Here is a 5,886-nt window from a genome sequence, read left to right as displayed (position 1 = left end):
CTCCACGACGATGACTACAATCATGCACAAATAGATTGTTTACTTTATTGTTATGAGAGTTTCCATGGTAACTAAGCATGAATATTGCACATGGATTAATTTGTTCCTGATGAGCAAATAGAGAGCATCGACCTGATTACATTGAGTGTAAAATCACCTTTGTATCTCCTATAGTAACGGAGATATGCGAGTTTGAAATTTTATATAATGTTATCGTAAACGTGATTCCATAGGATGTATTACATTTTTTCAACAATCAAAGTGGTTATTTCAAATCTCCACGACGATGACTACAATCATGTACAAATAGATTGTTTACTTTATTGTTATGAGAGTTTCCATGGTAACTAAGCATGAATATTACAAAAGGATTAAATTTTTCCTGATGAGCCATTAGAGAGCTTCGACCTGATTACATTTAATGTAAAATCACCTTTGTATCTCCTATAGTAACGGAGATATGCGAGTTTGAAATTTTATATAATGTTATCGTAAACGTGATTCCATAGGTTGTATTACATTGTTTCAACAATCAGAGTGGTTATTTCAAATCTCCACGACAATGACTACAATTATGCACAAATAGATTGTTTACTTTATTGTTATAAGAGTTTCCATGTTAACTAAGCATGAATATTACAAAAGGATTAAATTTTTCCTGATGAGCCATTAGAGAGCTTCGACCTGATTACATTTAATGTAAAATCACCTTTGTATCTCCTATAGTAACGGAGATATGCGAGTTTGAAATTTTATATAATGTTATCGTAAAACGTGAGGCCATAGGTTGCATTAGATTGTTTCAACAATCAAAGTGGTTATTTGAAATCTCCACGACGATGACTACAATTATGCACAAATAGATTGTTTACTTTATTGTTATAAGAGTATAGGTTGTATTACACTGTTTCAACAATCAGAGTGGTTATTTCAAATCTCCACGACGATGACTACAATTATGCACAAATAGATTGTTTACTTTATTGTTATAAGGGTTTCCATGGTAACTAAGCATGAATATTACAAAAGGATTAAATTTTTCCTGATGAGCCAATAGAGAGCTTCGACCTGAGTACATTTAATGTAAAATCACCTTTGTATCTCCTATAGTAACGGAGATAAGCGAGTTTGAAATTTTATATATTGTTATCGTAAAACGTGAGGCCATTGTTTGGATTACGTTGTTTCAACAATCAAAGTGGTTATTTCAAATCTCCACGACGATAACTACAATCATGCACAAATAGATTGTTTACTTTATTGTTATGAGAGTTTCCATGGTAACTAAGCATGAATATTACACATGGATTAATTTTTTACTGATGAGCAAATAAAGAGCTTCGACCTGATTACATTTAATGTAAAATCACCTTTTGTATCTCCTATAGTAACGGAGATAAGCGAGTTTGAAATTTTATATATTGTTATCGTAGAACGTGAGGCCATTGTTTGGATTACATTGTTTCAACAATCAAAGTGGTTATTTCAAATCTCCACGACGATGACTACAATCATGTACAAATAGATTGTTTACTTTATTGTTATGAGAGTTTCCATGGTAACTAAGCATGAATATTACACAAGGATTAAATTTTTCCTGATGAGCCAATAGAGAGCTTCGACCAGATTACATTTAATGTAAAATCACCTTTGTATCTCCTATAGTAACGGAGATATGCGAGTTTGAAATTTTATATAATGTTATCGTAAAACGTGAGGCCATAGGTTGTATAACATTGTTTCAACAATCAGAGTGGTTATTTTAAATCTCCACGACGACGACTACAATCATGCACAAATAGATTGTTTGCTTTATTGTTATGAGAGTTTCCATGGTAACTAAGCATGAATATTACACAAGGATTAAATTTTTCCTGATGAGCCAATAGAGATCTTCGACCTGATTACATTTAATGTAAAATCGCCTTTGTATCTCCTATAGTAACGGAGATATGCGAGTTTGAAATTTTATATAATGTTATCGTAAAACGTGAGGCCATAGGTTGTATTACATTGTTTCAACAATCAGAGTGGTTATTTCAAATCTCCACGACGACGACTACAATCATGCACAAATAGATTGTTTGCTTTATTGTTATGAGAGTTTCCATGGTAACTAAGCATGAATATTACACAAGGATTAAATTTTTCCTGATGAGCCAATAGAGATCTTCGACCTGATTACATTTAATGTAAAATCGCCTTTATATCTCCTATAGTAACGGAGATATGCGAGTTTGAAATTTTATATAATGTTATCGTAAAACGTGAGGCCATAGGTTGTATTACATTGTTTCAACAATCAGAGTGGTTATTTCAAATCTCCACGACGACGACTACAATCATGCACAAATAGATTGTTTGCTTTATTGTTATGAGAGTTTCCATGGTAACTAAGCATGAATATTACAAAAGGATTAAATTTTTCCTGATGAGCCAATAGAGAGCTTCGACCTGAGTACATTTAATGTAAAATAACCTTTGTATCTCCTATAGTAACGGAGATAAGGGAGTTTGAAATTTTATATATTGTTATCGTAAAACATGAGGCCATTGTTTGGATTTCATTGTTTCAACAATCAAAGTGGTTATTTCAAATCTCCACGACGATGACTACAATCATGCACAAATAGATTGTTTACTTTAATGTTATGAGAGTTTCCATGGTAACTAAGAATGAATATTACACATGGATTAATTTTTTCCTGATGAGCCAATAGAGATCTTCGACCTGATTACATTTAATGTAAAATCGCCTTTGTATCTCCTATAGTAACGGAGATATGCGAGTTTGAAATTTTATATAATGTTATCGTAAAACGTGAGGCCATATGTTGTATTACATTGTTTCAACAATCAGAGTGGTTATTTCAAATCTCCACGACGACGACTACAATCATGCACAAATAGATTGTTTACTTTATTGTTATGAGAGTTTCCATGGTAACTAAGCATGAATATTACACAAGGATTAAATTTTTCCTGATGAGCCAATAGAGAACTTCGACCTGATTACATTTAATGTAAAATCGCCTTTGTATCTCCTATAGTAACGGAGATATGCGAGTTTGAAATTTTATATAATGTTATCGTAAAACGTGAGGCCATAATTAGTATTACATTGTTTCAACAATCAGAGTGGTTATTTCAAATCTCCACGACGATGACTACAATTATGCACAAATAGATTGTTTACTTTATTGTTATGAGAGTTTCCATGGTAACTAAGCATGAATATTACAAAAGGATTAAATTTTTCCTGATGAGCCAATAGAGAGCTTCGACCTGATTACATTTAATGTAAAATCACCTTTGTATCTCCTATTGTAACGGAGATATGCCAGTTTGAAATTGTATATAATGTTATCGTAAAACGTGAGGCCATTGTTTGGATTACATTGTTTCAACAATCAAAGTGGTTATTTCAAATCTCCACGACGATGACTACAATCATGCACAAATAGATTGTTTACTTTATTGTTATGAGAGTTTCCATGGTAACTAAGCATGAATATTACAAAAGGATTAAATTTTTCCTGATGAGCCAATAGAGAGCTTCGACCTGATTACATTTAATGTCAAATCACCTTTGTATCTCCTATAGTAACGGAGATATGCGAGTTTGAAATTTTATATAATGTTATCGTAAAACGTGAGGCCATAGGTTGCATTACATTGTTTCAACAATCAAAGTGGTTATTTCAAATCTCCACGACGAAGACTACAATCATGCACAAATAGCTTGTTTACTTTATTGTTATGAGAGTTTCCATGGTAACTAAGCATGAATATTACAAAAGGATTAAATTTTTCCTGATGAGCCAATAGAGAGCTTCGACCTGATTACATTTAATGTAAAATCACCTTTGTATCTCCTATAGTAACGGAGATATGCGAGTTTGAAATTTTATATAATGTTATCGTAAAACGTGAGGCCATAGGTTGCATTACATTGTTTCAACAATCAAAGTGGTTATTTCAAATCTCCACGACGATGACTACAATCATGCACAAATAGCTTGATTACTTTATTGTTATGAGAGTTTCCATGGTAACTAAGCATGAATATTACACAAAGATTAAATTTTTCCTGATGAGCCAATAGAGATCCTCGACCTGATTACATTTAATGTAAAATCGCCTTTGTATCTCCTATAGTAACGGAGATATGCGAGTTTGAAATTTTATATAATGTTATCGTAAAACGTGAGGCCATAGGTTGTATTACATTGTTTCAACAATCAGAGTGGTTATTTCAAATCTCCACGACGATGACTACAATTATGCACAAATAGATTGTTTACTTTATTGTTATGAGAGTTTCCATGGTAACTAAGCATGAATATTACAAAAGGATTAAATTTTTCCTGATGAGCCAATAGAGAGCTTCGACCTGATTACATTTAATGTAAAATCACCTTTGTATCTCCTATAGTAACGGAGATATGCGAGTTTGAAATTGTATATAATGTTATCGTAAAACGTGAGGCCATAGGTTGTATTACATTGTTTCAACAATCAGAGTGGTTATTTCAAATCTCCACGACGATGACTACAATTATGCACAAATAGATTGTTTACTTTATTGTTATAAGAGTTTCCATGGTAACTAAGCATGAATATTACAAAAGGATTAAATTTTTCCTGATGAGCCAATAGAGAGCTTCGACCTGAGTACATTTAATGTAAAATCACCTTTGTATCTCCTATAGTAACGGAGATAAGCGAGTTTGAAATTTTATATATTGTTATCGTAAAACGTGAGGCCATTGTTTGGATTACGTTGTTTCAACAATCAAAGTGGTTATTTCAAATCTCCACGACGATAACTACAATCATGCACAAATAGATTGTTTACTTTATTGTTATGAGAGTTTCCATGGTAACTAAGCATGAATATTACACATGGATTAATTTTTTCCTGATGAGCAAATAAAGAGCTTCGACCTGATTACATTTAATGTAAAATCACCTTTTGTATCTCCTATAGTAACGGAGATAAGCGAGTTTGAAATTTTATATATTGTTATCGTAGAACGTGAGGCCATTGTTTGGATTACATTGTTTCAACAATCAAAGTGGTTATTTCAAATCTCCACGACGATGACTACAATCATGTACAAATAGATTGTTTACTTTATTGTTATGAGAGTTTCCATGGTAACTAAGCATGAATATTACACAAGGATTAAATTTTTCCTGATGAGCCAATAGAGAGCTTCGACCAGATTACATTTAATGTAAAATCACCTTTGTATCTCCTATAGTAACGGAGATATGCGAGTTTGAAATTTTATATAATGTTATCGTAAAACGTGAGGCCATAGGTTGTATAACATTGTTTCAACAATCAGAGTGGTTATTTTAAATCTCCACGACGACGACTACAATCATGCACAAATAGATTGTTTGCTTTATTGTTATGAGAGTTTCCATGGTAACTAAGCATGAATATTACACAAGGATTAAATTTTTCCTGATGAGCCAATAGAGATCTTCGACCTGATTACATTTAATGTAAAATCGCCTTTGTATCTCCTATAGTAACGGAGATATGCGAGTTTGAAATTTTATATAATGTTATCGTAAAACGTGAGGCCATAGGTTGTATTACATTGTTTCAACAATCAGAGTGGTTATTTCAAATCTCCACGACGACGACTACAATCATGCACAAATAGATTGTTTGCTTTATTGTTATGAGAGTTTCCATGGTAACTAAGCATGAATATTACACAAGGATTAAATTTTTCCTGATGAGCCAATAGAGATCTTCGACCTGATTACATTTAATGTAAAATCGCCTTTATATCTCCTATAGTAACGGAGATATGCGAGTTTGAAATTTTATATAATGTTATCGTAAAACGTGAGGCCATAGGTTGT

The sequence above is a fragment of the Lepisma saccharinum genome, unplaced genomic scaffold (assembly GCF_977018435.1).
Source record: "Lepisma saccharinum unplaced genomic scaffold, izLepSacc3.1 HAP1_SCAFFOLD_42, whole genome shotgun sequence".
Classification (NCBI taxonomy): Eukaryota; Metazoa; Arthropoda; class Insecta; order Zygentoma; family Lepismatidae; genus Lepisma; species Lepisma saccharinum.
The sequence above is the reverse complement of the archived record's forward strand: the minus strand, read 5'-3'. Positions refer to the sequence as shown.